Source organism: Artemia franciscana, unplaced genomic scaffold (genome assembly GCF_032884065.1).
Source record: "Artemia franciscana unplaced genomic scaffold, ASM3288406v1 Scaffold_1052, whole genome shotgun sequence".
Taxonomy (NCBI): Eukaryota; Metazoa; Arthropoda; class Branchiopoda; order Anostraca; family Artemiidae; genus Artemia; species Artemia franciscana.
Genome location: NW_027062730.1, coordinates 109,411 through 124,152, shown reverse-complemented (window position 1 = coordinate 124,152; position 14,742 = coordinate 109,411). Strand labels below are relative to the sequence as shown.

The window sequence follows — 14,742 nt, the reverse complement described above, 5'->3', positions numbered from 1 at the left end:
CCGCATAGTCGAAAATCATAATAACTATGTCTTTGGGAATGACTTACTCCCCCACAATTCCTGGGGGAGGGGCTGCAAGTTACAAACTTTGACCAGTGTTTACATATAGTAATGGTTATTGGGAAGTGTACAGACGTTTTAGCCAAAAAAAAATTAATATACTAATTTCATTTCAATAATTTATGTGCGGAGAGCCAAAATCAAACATGCATTAATTCAAAAACGTTCAGAAATTAAATAAAAAAAACTAGTTTTTTTAACTGAAAGTAAGGAGCGACATTAAAACTCAAAACGAACAGAAATTACTCCGTATATTAAATGGGTTGTCCCCTCCGCAGTCCCTCGCTCTTTACGCTAAAGTTTGACTCTTTGCCACAGTTTTACTTTTTAAAACAATTAAAAACTTTAGCGTGAAGAGCGAGGGACTGCGGAGGGGACAACCCATTTCATATACGGAGTAATTTCTGTTCGTTTTAAGTTTTAATGTCGCTCCTTACTTTCAGTTAAAAAAACTAGTTTTTTTTATTTAATGTTGAAAAAATAATGAAGTAAAGTCATAAGTAATAAAGATGATAAAGACAGCAGGGAAAAAAAATAATTTTTCGCTTTTTAAAGAGTTCATAAAAACAATTTTTGGTGGGAATGATTCTTCTTTTCATGAAAATGCAAATTTTACATTTTTTACATAGGAGTTTATTCCACTACAGCAATGTTTTCTTATATCCTGAATAAGATGGATTATTTTTTATTAGGATCAATTAATTTATTAGGGGTGTTATCTTCCCTTTTCAAAAATTGGGGAGATTTTCTATAGGAAACATGAACCCACCCAACTTTTGATGGTAACTAATTTTTATACCTAACTTTTGAAAGAAAATGTGAAAGTTTTTGAATTTCATCTACTTTGAATAAGGATCAACATTCAATTCTTTTGATGTATCTAATGTTATCAAGACCCAGAGATTCCAGTTAATATGTTACTCAGACTTCTGGTTACTATTTAGCTGCATCAATACTTGCATAAAGTTTGATTTAACTTATTGTTTGATAAACCAAAATGAATAGCATATTATTTCCTTTTTTTTACTTTCGTCATAAAGATTATGTTAATAAGAAAAAACAGGAATTAATAAAAAGAAACTCTGGCTGCTTGAAAGAAATGCAAAGAGCTCTACTGAATCAAAGACGAGTAAGAAAAGAGTCATATAATCTACCAGGCGTAAAACTACCGAAAAACCCCTCAATAAATAAATAAAACCAAAAACAAAAGATATTACAATAAAGAACCGAGTTAAACTAAAAACAAGTAGAAATTAATAGGATCAGGCCCGGCAACCATCAAGCCATCTCAACAGTAGACACAATTTGTAATTTGTACTTTACTGATAAAAATAGAATAAAACAAATGAAGGTGAATTTTGAGGTTTATATATATATATATATATATATATATATATATATATATATATATATATATATATATATATATATATATATATATATATATAACTTAAAATTCACCTTCATTTTTTATTATATTTTTTATCAGTAAAGTACAAATTATTTTCTGGTCTTAAGATGGAATCTTGGTAAGTACAAATTACAAATTATGTCTACAGTTTAGATGGTTTGAAGGTTGCCGGGCCTAATCAGATTAATTTCTGCTTGTTTTTAGTTTAACTCGGTTTTTTATTCTAATATCTTTTTGTTTTTGGTTTTATTTATTTATTTAGGGGATTTTTGGTAGTTTTACGCCAGGAAGATTATATGACTCTTTTCCTACTCGTCTTTGATTCAGTAGAGCTCTTTGCAATTCTTTCAAGCAGCCAGAGTTTCTTTTTGTTAATTTGTTTTTTTTCTTATTAACATGATCTTTATGACGAAAGTAAAATAAAAAAGTAAATAATATTCTATTCAGTTTGGTTTATCAAACAATAAGTTGCATCAAACTGTATGCAAGTAGTGATACAGCTATATAGTAGAATAAAGTCTGAGTAAGATATTGACTGAAATCTCTTGGTCTTGATAATATTAGATACATCAAAAGAATTGAATGTTGATCATTATTCAAAGTAGGTGAAATTCAAAAACTTTCATATTTTCTTTCAAAATTTGGGTATGAAAATTAATTACATTCAAAAGTTAGATTGGTTAATGTTACCTATACAAAATCTACCCAATTTTTGAAAAAGGAAGATAACACCCATAATAAATCAATTGATCCTAATAAAAAATTATCCATCTTATTCAGGATATAAGAAAACTTTGCTGTAGTGGAATCAAACTCCTATGTAAAAAATGTAAAATTTGCATTTTCATCAAAAGAAGAATCATTCCCACCAAAAATTGTTTTCGGGAACTCTTTAAAAAGAAAAAAATTCTTTTTCTCTCTGCTGTCTTTATCATCTTTATTACTTATGACTTTACTTCATTGTTAAGGCCATCAATGGTTAGACCATTGCTCAAGTGGTAGTAACCATCCGCTTCACACATACCAACAATATACTCATTCTCATATGGGCTTCCCATCTAGCCCATGTTCACTGCACTTTTTGTAGTCAATTACAGACAGTTGAATTTTTTGTTTCTGGCCCAAATCTCTTGGTGTATAAATGCAAGTTCACTTGTATAAGAGTCGAGGCAAATTGTAGGAGGCCCTTGTAGGCTTTGAATTGGACTCTTATTTCCATTTATATTCATTGTCAAATTTTACAATATATTGTCTCACTCGCCGTGAATTAACACGTTAGACCCTCAACAGGTTGACTCTAGTTCAGCATTGTGGAGTGATATGCATGAGAGGAAAATTTTCATCCAAGTCAACTTGTAGTCAACCTGCGATTGTTCCCCAGCGAGAACCTCCAACCGGTACGACTCTAGTTCGTCATTGTAAAAAGACACGTTTGCATGGAGCATAAATGGGAGACAGTAACAACGGCCATCCAAGGGATAAAATTAACCTGGACAAATTGCCGGTGCTACAGCGTCTAGAGCCAAGTGTTTTTGAAAATTTTCCGTTACTTGAACAGCTTTGGATTTATAAATTTCCACAGTTAAATGAGCTTGATTTGAGAGGAATCCTGAGCAAGCTGAAAGTGCTTAAAAGGCTCAAGACTGATATAACTGAATCGAAATTAGAGGCTCAGGTTCTGGCAGCTTTTAATCCTCGACTGACATGACATGACAGCAGGGAAAAACCCAGAGATTTCAGTTAATATCTTACTCAGACTTTAGGTTACTATTTAGCTGTATCACTACTTGCATACAGTTTGATGCCACTTATTGTTTGATTAAATAAAAAAAACAAGTTTTTTTAACTGAAAGTAAGGAGCGACATTAAAACTTAAAAAGCACAGAAATTACTTCGTATATGAAAGAGGCTGCTTCCTCATCAACGCCCCGCTCTTTACGCTAAAGTTTGACTCTTTCTCTCAATTCTTCTTTTTAAAACAGTAAAAAACTTTAGCGTAAAGAGCGGGGCGTTGATGAGGAAGCAGCCTCTTTCATATACGAAGTAATTTCTGTGCGTTTTAAGTTTTAATGTCGCTCCTTTCTTTCAGTTAAAAAAAACTTGTTTTTTTATTTAATTTCTGAATGTTTTTGAATCAATGCATGTTTTGATTTTGGCTCTCTGCAGAGGAATAATCAAAACGAAATTTGCATATTTTTTTTTTGGCTCAATGGCTTTCTCATAATTTTGATCGAATGATTTTGAGAAAAAAAGAGCGGGGGACGAAGCTTAGTTGCCCTCCGATTTTTTGGTTAATTAAAAAGGCAACTAGAACTTTTAATTTTTTACGAATCTTTTTATTGGTAAAAGATTTACGTAACTTATAAATTATCTTACGTAAAGAACTTTTGTATTCTCATGTTTTTATTACATATATGAGGGGATTCGCCCCATCGTCAGTACCTCGCTCTTGACACTAAAGCTTAAATTTTATCCCAATTCATTAAGAATGACCCCCTGAATCCCAAAAGCCGTAGAATAAGTAGTTGAAATTACTAAAAATACTTTAGCGTAAAGAGCGAGGTATTAGAAGTAGGTGAGCCCCTCATATGGGTAATAATTTCTGTTTGTTTTTAGTTTTATTGCTGTTCCTTACTTCCAGCTGAAAAAGCTTTTTCACATTCATTTTTTAATTGTTTTTTTTTTTTAAATAATGCTAGTAAATCCTGCTCTCCCTTCATGGAAATTTTCTTCTCCCATTACAAATTCTCGAAGGAAAGTTCCCCCAGCATATCCCCCTCTTCTCAACCCCTCCCCCAAACCAAAAAAAATCCTCCTGAAAACGCCTGTATACTTCCCAATAACCATTACTATATGTAAGCAAAGGTCAAAGTTTGTAACTTGTTGCCCCTCCCACGGGGACTGTGGGGGGTGTAAGTCGTCCCCAAAGACATAGTTAAAAGGTTTTTCGACTACGTTGAATAGAATGGCTATCTCAGAATTTTGATCCGTTGACTTTGGGAAAATAATTAGCGTGGGAGGGGGCCTAGGTGCCCTCCAATTTTTTTGGTCACTTAAAAAGGGCACTAGAACTTTTCATTTCCGTTAGAATGAGCCCTCTTGAAAGATTCTAGGACAACTAGGTCGATACGATCACCCCTGGGAAAAAAAAAAAAACAAAAAAAAAAACAAATAAACACGCATCCGTGATCTGCCTTCTGGCAAAAAATGCAAAATTCCACATTTTTGTAGATAGAAGCTCGAAACTTCTACAGTAGGTTTCTCTGATACGCTGAATCTGATGGTGTGATTTTCGTTAAGATTCTATGACTTTTCTCAGGCTCGTAACTTTTGATAGGTAAAACTAAACTTGATGAAACTTATATATTTAAGATCAGCATTAAAATGCGATTCTTTTGATGTAGCTATTGATATCAAAATTCCATTTTTTAGAGTTTTGGTTACTATTGAGCCGGGTCGCTCCTTACTACAGTTCGTTCCCACGAACTGTTTGATAAACCAAAATGAATAGAATATTATTTACTTTTTTATTTTACTTTCGTCATAAAGATTATGTTAATAAGAAAAAAAACAAATTAACAAAAAAAAACTCTGGCTGCTTGAAAGGAATGCAAAGACCTCTACTGAATCAAAGACGAGCAGGAAAAAAGTCATATAATCTTCCAGGCGTAAAACTACCAAAAATCCCCTAAATAAATAAATAAAAACAAAAACAAAAAGATATTAGAATAAAAAACCGAGTTAAGCTAAAAACAAAAAGAAATTAATATGATTAGGCCCTGTAACCTTCAAGCCATCAAAACTGTAGACATAATTTGTAATTTGTAGTTACCCCGATTCCATCTTAAGACCAGAAAAAAATTTGTACTTTACTGATAAAAATATAATAAACAAATGAAGGTGAATTTTAAGTTATATATATATATATATATATATATATATATATATATATATATATATATATATATATGTATATATATATATATATATATATATATATATATATATATATCAAACTCCAAACTTGCTCCAAACTACAGCAAACTTGCTGTAGTGGAATCAAACTCCTATGCAAAAAATGTAAAATTTGCATTTTCATGAAAAGAAGAATTATTCCCACCAAAAATTGTTTTTAGAACTCTTTAAAAAGCTAAAAATTCTTTTTCGCCCTGCTGTCTTTATCATCTCTATTACTTATGACTTTACTTCACTGTTTTTTCAACATTTCCTCGTTTTTTGTTTTCGTACATTTCGTCGAACACAGAAATAAAAGAGGCATATTGGATTTTTACTACTTGTTCTATACTGTTTGAAACCTGTTTTTATGCAATATATATTTTTTAATATAAACAAGATATCAGGAGTCCTTACCTTTTTGTTCTATAGTTTATAAACCTGTTTTTAGACATAATGTATATTCTATAGCAGGTTTTACTCAATAGTCACTCCTTGCAAATTTGTTTTCAATAATGTAATATTCCTATAAAAAAAGGTATTAACCTTCAATTTTCTGATCAATTATTAAGATGCTTTTGTTTCTTTGCTAAAATAATATCGTAAAATACTACGTGTTAGATTCTGTAAAATCCGAAATTTACATGTTTCAATATGCTATTCACTGTATTATCGAAATAAAAATTCATTTCAGAGCACCAATGATAGAGCACCTCTACACAAGACTAACTCTACCCTCTAAATGAAAGGTTTGTAGTAGTGTCGATGACTTTTTTCTAATAATAAATGAATTTTCCTCCCTTAAACGTGCTCTCTCACATTTTCTCCCCTTCATTCAACCATCATGGCAGACCCTAAGGTAAAGACATCGATTCAATTATCTAAACGAGGAATGCCAAGAACCTTGAAGAAGAGCTGCATCCTGCGTTTCACTTCTATCTGGAACGATGTTATTGGGGACGTTTTTTTCCAGAATTTTCTTTTTGTGACTACTTCAGAAGAATGTAGAACAGGTATTTAAAACCTCAAGTTGTCAAAACCGGGGAATAGAATAATGGTATATCAGATTCCATTAAGTGCCTGAAGCCTTGAATATAGCAAGAAAATATTTGTTTTCTTCATAAAAGTAAAAATTATGTTTAGGTCTTCAAAGGGAGTTTGAATTTTCATTTGAATTTAAAGAGTCACAAAGTTTATTTCAAAATATAGCTAGTAAAAAAGATCAACAAAATTAAAAACAATTACGGTAGCTAATTTAGTAATTTACTTAGTATGTTATTAGACTCTTTTGATTCTGTTTTAATATAATATATAAGAAAAAATGTTTGAGCGTCAAGTATTATGGTTTGTGGTTCATTTTATAGGTTCGGAAAGGGACGAGTGATCCTCAAGGAGATCATCTTTACTCAAAATTTTTCTAATTTCCTTGGATAGTGCAACATCATTTTGAATAAGTATAAAGGTATATTAACAATAGATCACAAGAAAAAAAGTTGATACTTTTGTAGGAATTTACATTCTTATAAATCATTTTTTAGAACCTATAGAGTAAAAACTAATATATAAAGCATAATATACATTAAAACTGGTTTTTATATAATACAACAAAGAAGCAGAACTCAAGATATCACATTCATATCCAAAAATATATACATTACAAAACTGGTTTCTAAACTATAGAACAACTAGTCAAATACTCTAGATATCACTTTTATATCCATGTACGACAAAATACTGCTTTTCAACGAACGACAAAAAAGTATTGAAAGCTGCAAAGACATTTTTATTGAAAAGTAAAGAAATATATAGAGATGGCATCGAAACAAATCTAGTCAGACAAAAAAGAGGTAGAAAGGCAGACAAGGGGGGGGGGGGTCTAAAAAAGAGAAAAAGTAAATGTTCAAATCTTAATATTACTGTTTTCAGGCAATAGAGTAAAACAACTTCTTGTGCATTATTAAGAAAAAATACAACTAAAAAGAAGGGTAGTTCCAAGAAAGATCGATGGAAGAATTAATTCCCAATAGACAAATCTCGTTGACTCTTTTTTCAGGTTCAAATTTCGTTTTTGAAAATTAAATTTGGGTATTCACTTGGCACCTTTCATGTTTTGAAGCATTAAAGCTGATCATCCCTGTATCAGGCCACTATTCAATTTTATAAATATGTATTTCTAGGGAATGAGAGAATTGTTTCGAGTCTTCGTGCTTAAAGATGGCTGAATTTGTTGTGCGATCTGTGGGAAAGTGATGGAGGGGGCTTGCAAAGTTATATCCCATGTTATTTGTCCCATTCATTGATGGACTGTTTTTTTTTTGGGAAGGTTCTGGAGTAAAAACGTAAAAGTGCAAATTAAATACCTGTCTTTAGAAGGAATTGGGGGAAGTGCAAATTATGTCTATTGTTCAGAAGCCATGAGGGTCCCAACTGGTGGTGCTTTCTCCCAGTGAACTATTGGGGGTCAAGTAATCTTCAAAAACATGTAGTATTGATCTTTCAACTATGTTGAATAAAATGGCTATTCCAATATTTTTATAAGATGATTTTTGGTGGTGGGGAAATAGAGACTTGGTTGGGGGGGGGGGTTCTAGCTGTTCCACAATATAACTAGGGCTTATGATTTATATAGGGCTTATTATAAATAGCATAACAAATTATGTTATTTTCTTCAAAGAGGGTGCAAATTTGGATTTGCACTTAAAGAGTCACATAGTTTACAAGAAGTACAGTTAACAATACAACTCGAATAACATCAAAATTAAGTAGACCCCCTTGATTTTTGATAATTTAATATACAGGAATGAATCTTCCTGTGTCAAGTACTGTGTCTTGATTTTCATCGTTTAGATGGGGTAGGGGATGGCTAATACTAAAGAAAGTTATCTTTACCCACCATTTTTGAACTTTTCCTAGATTTTACGACGTTATTTTAGAAAATTAAAAAGGTGCCCAAATAATAAATCCCAAAATGGAAGGTTAACATTTTGTTTTGGAAGTTACATGCTTAAAAATTACATTTTAGAACGTAAAGAGTAAAACATGTTATCGAAAACATTTTATATAGGTTCCTAACATGTAGAATTTTATCACATTAAAAGGACGCTAAAACTTTTAATTTCCCTTCGAAGAAAACCTCTGGCATTATTTTCGGACCACTGGGTCGATCTCAAGATATCACTTTCATATTCAAAATTATACATTGTATTAAAAAAGGTTTCTAAACTATAGAAAAAGTAGGTAAAAACAGAAGGTTTCATTTTCATATCCACGTGCAACAAAATATTTTTTTTTAACAAATGACCAAAAATCATTGAAAGTCGCAAAGACAATGTTAGTCAGAAGTAACAAAAAAGGTACAGATAATAAAAATAAATATAAATAGGGAAAGAGGGCTCGGGTCTTAAGAAAAAATAGAAAAAGAAAGGAATTTGCATTTTTAAATAAAGTGGAAATATTAATATAGAGTTTGTTATGTTATAGATTAAAAAAACTTCTTCTAAAGTATTATGAGCATCATATTTTATCTAAAGAATTAATATTGAGTGAAAGGAGTTACATTAACAATTAAACAGAAAATGTTAATTTTCAAAACAAACTATTTTTGTTTCAACAAACGTAAGGAACAACAATAAAACTTAAAATGAACTGGAATTATAATGTATATAAAACGTTTGTCTCCTCTTCAATACCTCGCTCTTTACGCCAAAGTTTGAACTTTGTTCCAATTCTTTAAGAATAACCCCTGAAGAAACCCTGAATTGTCCTATACACATGCTAATATTTGTTCCTTAAAGTTTTAACAATTTGTTTATTTATTACAGTAACAAAATTGAAAACATTTCAGATATATTTTCATTTCAGAAAAGTGCAAATTATGCTTTTGTCTTAAAGGGGGTGTAAATTTGCATTTGCACTTAAAGAGTCAAACAGTTTACAAGAATTACAGTTAATAAAAAAGATAAAATAAAATCAAAATTGATTTTTAAGTTATTATAACAACATAAGTAGATTCTCTTTATTTTTGATAATATAATATACATGGATGAATATTTGTGTGCCATGTATTTTGGCTTGAGGTTCATCGTGTAGCTGGAAAGAAGGAATGCCTGATCCTAAAGAAGTTCAGTTTTGTTCACCGTTATTTAACTCTTCCTAGATTTTACTACGTAAAAATAGAAAAGTAAAAAAGATAGTCTAAATAATAGATCAGAAAATGGAAGCTTAACACTTTATTTTTCAAAGTTATATTTTTGAAATAATATTATTCATCTTATAGAGCAAGAAATACAATAGAAAATATAATCTGTATAGAAACCCATTTTTAAACTCTAGAATAAATAGGTAAAAACATAAAACATAACTTTCATGCTCATAAATAACCATTTTGTAAAAACAGGTTTCTTAACTGCAGAAAAAGTAGGTAAAAACTCAAGATACTATTTTTTTTTATCCACGTACAGTAAAATACTGTTTTTGTTTTAAACAAAGGACCAGAAAATTAATAAAAGTTGCGAAGACGATTATACTCAGAAGTGACAATAATGGTAAAGAGAGTAGAGATAAACAGAAATTGGGAGAAAGACTAGGTGTCTAAGAACAAAAAAAAAGAGAAAGAGGAAGATTAGTATTTTTAAATAAATTGGAAGTCTTAATATTGGCGTGGTCAAGCTATAGAGTAAAAATATATCTTGTAAGATATTATGTAGAAATAAATAATTATCAACTGAAAACACACAATATTGAGTGAAATGAGTCACTCTAACATTTAATATGAATTAAATACGTAAAAATTAGTTTTTCAACTGAAAGTAATAAGCAACATTAAAACTTAAAGTAAACAAAATTATTACCTTAATGAGTGGGTTTGCCCCTTCATTAATACCTAGATCTCTACGCTAAATTTCGAAATTTGTTTAAATCTCTTGAGAATGACCCCTGAATTACAAAGGCTGTTTAATTAGAGTAAATAGCTCTTCTGAAAGTACTAAAAAACCCTAGCGTCATTTAGAAAGCGGCAGTACCTCTCCTGTATGAAATAGTTTCTTATTGCTTTTGGTATTAGTGCTGTATTTTGTTCCTTTGATTTGAACTAAATCCAGCATGCTCAAAAAGTTGGTTGTAACTCGCAAAGGTTCTCTGCCATAGAGTGAGACTGAGCAGAACGATCCCTTAAATATGCACATCTTTGTAGGACGAGTTACAGGAAGGATTTAATTGACATTCTTCATGACTACTTTTTGTTTGGCTCATGTTGATATTGAATCCAACCTTTCAAGCTTGTTCTCTCATAACTGCCAGCGATGCTCGTTCTTCGAGGGTGTTTGTCATGAGTGCTAAATCTTCAGACAAATTCAACATCGCTTAAAATTCTGTCACAAAACATAAAGCAAATATTCTGTTGAATAGCGGTCTTCATCATAACGTAGTGAAACATATAATTTATTAGACATAATTAAATAGTTCAGTAGCCTCGATACATTCCTGATAAACCCTAGTAGGAAAGCAGAAAAAATTGGTTTGATGAAATTCTTGAGCTTCAATTACTCAAACGTTCCTAAGGGAGCCAATAGACTATTTTCTTAAGAGTTGCCTAGAGTAAAAGAATGTATCTATAGATATATGTTACTTTGTAACAATCAGTACAGGAGCCAATAGTGAAGAAATGGGCCAAAAATGTCTAGACTTTGATGGGATGTAAGAACTGCACTATTTTAGATAATCATAATCAAACTTGTGGATCGTTCCATCCATTTAAGCTATAAAGAGAACAAGCAGTTCAAATTGAGAATTTTAATTTTGATATTGAAAAATGTTAGGACTAGCAAATTAGAGGATTTCTATGGTACAACTGTCACTATGATAAGTGTGAACGGTTGAATATACCTACCTGGGTATGGTATAGAAATACGCCATACGAACTTTTAGTTTATTTCTAAGAAATTAGAATAGTCATGGTTTAAAATTGTCTACGCTTCAATCGTTGGAATAATTACAGTGTCACGTTGTTACGTGATCACTCTGAAGACAATGGCTATTTTGATTATAAGCTAACTAATTTTTGGCTTTTATAGTAAATGAATATTTATTTCGTGATATTACAGTGAATAGCATATTGAAACATGTAAGTTTCAGATTTTACATAATCTAACACGTAGTATATTACGATATTATTTTAGCAAAGTAACAAAGGCACCCGAATAATTGATCAGAAAATAGAAGGTTAATACCTTCTTTTTTGTAGGAATATTACATTATTGAAAACAACATTGCAGGGAGTGACTATTGAGTAAAACCTGCTATAGAATATACATTATGTATAAAAACAGGTTTATAAACTATAGAACAAAAAGGTAAGAACTCCTGATATCTTATTCATATTCAAAAATATATATTGCATAAAAACAGGTTTCAAACAGTATAGAACAAGTAGTAAAAATCCAATATGTCTCTTTTATTTCTGTGTTTGACGAAATGTGCAAAAACAAAAACGAGGAAATGTTGAAAAAACAATAAAGTAAAGTCATAAGTAATAAAGATGATAAAGACAGCAGGGAGAAAAAGAATTTTTCGCTTTTTAAACAGTTCACAAAAACAATTTTTGGTGGGAATGATTCTTCTTTTGATGCAAATGCAAATTTTACATTTTTTACATAGGAGTTTGATTCCACTACAGCAAAGTTTCCTTATATCCTGAATAAGATGGATAATTTTTTATTAGGATCAATTGATTTATTAAGGGTGTTATCTTCCTTTTTCAAAAACTGGGTAAATTTTTTATAGGTAACATTAACCCTTCCAACTTTTGATGGTAATTAATTTTCATACACAACTTTTGAAAGAAAATATGAAAGTTTTTGAATTTCACCTACTTTGAATAAGGATCAACATTCAATTCTGTTGATGTATCTAATGTTATCAAGACCCAGAGATTTCAGTTTATATCGTACTCAGATTTTAGGTTACTATTTAGCTGAATCACTACTTGCATAGAGTTTTATGCAACTTATTGTTTGATAAACCAAAATGAATAGAATATTATTTACTTTTTTATTTTACCTTCGTCATAAAGATTATGTTAATAAGAAAAAAAAAACAATTAACAAAAAGAAACTCTGGCTGCTTGAAAGAATTGCAAAGAGCTCTACTGAATCAAAGACGAGCAGGAAAAAAGTGATATAATCTTCCAGGCGTAAAACTTCAGAAATCCCCTCAATAAATAAATAAAACCAAAAACAAAAGATATTAGAATAAATAACCAAGTTAAACTAAAAACAAGCAGAAATTAATATGATTAGACCCGGCAACCTTCAAGCCATCTAAACAGTAGAAATAATTTGTAATTTGTACTTACCACGATTCCATCTTAAAACCAGAAAATAATTTGTACTTTATTGATAAAAATATAATAAACAAATGAAGGTGAATTTTAAATTATATATAATATATATATATATATATATATATATATATATATATATATATATATATATATATATATATATATATATATATATATATATATATATATATATATATATATATATATATATGATGATATTTGTTCTTTAAAGTCTTAATAATGATTTTTATTCAGATGTTTTCCTGATGGGATTCACTTTCGCTGAATCCAACCAATTATGACCTACCACTTCCATGTTGAAGATTTGGTAATTAGGAATATTATAACACCGTTACCTGTCTAATGATGCTTGACATAGGATACATTTGTCTTTTGGGGATAACCACCCACCAAAGCTTCTTTTATGTGGTAATGATAAACAATAATTGAAAGCCTTGGACAAAACAGACTTTTGTACAGGACCTTTACCACGTCTACCGACCATCCAAACAGACCTGTTTCCGTCGGCTCACTACATTGTACCTGGTTTCAAATAAAAGTTTGACCAGTTCCTATAGTAAGTAAACTCAGGCAAAACAACTATTATTTGCATAACTGACACCAATCTCAGCTCTGAAGTAAAGAGCAGTGGGATCAAGCTCCACGGGTGAATCCTGACAGCTTTGGTTACTGAGGAGACATAGAAACTTAACATAGAAACTCATGCTTTCATGGGTGATCATAATGCCATAATCGCATTTGGAAACATTTGTATTCCACCTCTAAGAAAGGATCAGCAGACAATGTGTCTATGCAAAAAGAGGTTAATTGGGACGGTTCGAGTAACACTCTTTGTTCTCAGCCGTGGGGAGCCTTTCTCATTAAAGGCACAGAGAAAGTGCCTAAATATGCTTCCAATATCCTTACAAAATTGGAAAGTATTCTGATACATGAATGATGAACTTTAATGTATCAAAAACAAAGAAGCTGCTTATTATAAAAAAAAATGTGCCATTTGCACACCACAATTCAGTTTCAACAATGAAACTGCAAGGAGAGCTGACGAGTTTAATCTACTAAGGATTTTTTCTTCACCAATCTTTCTTGAAAAAACCACTTTGAACCAGGGTGAGCTCAGAACAACTTTTGCTGCAACACTCTTTTTCCATTCAGCTCAATTATCCTAGTTTAAAAGTTGTGTATCGGATCCTCAGCTGAATCAGGATACCCACTATATCCTGGTGCTCCTATAACACTGACGGCACCACCAAAAAAAAATCCATAGAAGAGAAAACGGGAATAGCTGTGCCTCTATACACGAGTCGGTCAACCATTTAAATGGAAGGCTTGATGCACCGTCGATGACTGTTTTTTTTTAAATGAATGAATTCATCACCCTCAAACAAGCTGTATCGCATTTATCCCCCTTTATTTAGCCGTAGGTACAGTATTTGAATCAACATGAGGAAGGATCAAAGTTCGATCAAATTATCTAAAGGAGGACACACCCGTAACTGAGTACTTGAGCAAATACTTCATGCAGTGTTGCCCTTCTATCTGGAACAATCTTTCTGCTTACTTTATTCCAGCAAGCCCCTCTATTTACACCTCTTAGAAATGGTTTTGCAGAAAGTTAAGACCTTGAGGTTTAAAAACGAGGTAATTGAATAGCAGAATATCAAAAATATTTAAGTACCTTAAGCCGGGACTGAAGAAAAAAAAATGTACTTACTTTCCATAGAGTATAAATTATTTTCTGGTCACTCTATATATATATATATATATATATATATATATATATATATATATATATATATATATATATATATGATAATATTTGTTCTTTAAAGTCTTAATAATGATTTTTTTTCATATGTTTTCCGGATGGGATTCACTTTTGCTGAATCCCAACCAATTATGAGCTACCACTTCCATGTTGAAGATGTGGTAATTAGAAATATCATAACACCGTTACCGG

At 31.0% G+C, this 14,742-nt stretch overlaps 1 long non-coding RNA gene across 1 annotated transcript in view; it reads left to right on the top strand.

The window, feature by feature from the left end:
• Positions 1-11,099: 11,099 nt before the first annotated feature.
• LOC136042301 (uncharacterized) overlaps positions 11,100-14,742 on the top strand; it is a 57,388-nt gene continuing 53,745 nt past the window's right edge. Inside the window, exon 1 of the long non-coding RNA XR_010621243.1 lies at positions 11,100-11,775. This is a non-coding gene — a long non-coding RNA (uncharacterized LOC136042301). The remainder of the gene's footprint in view (positions 11,776-14,742) is intronic.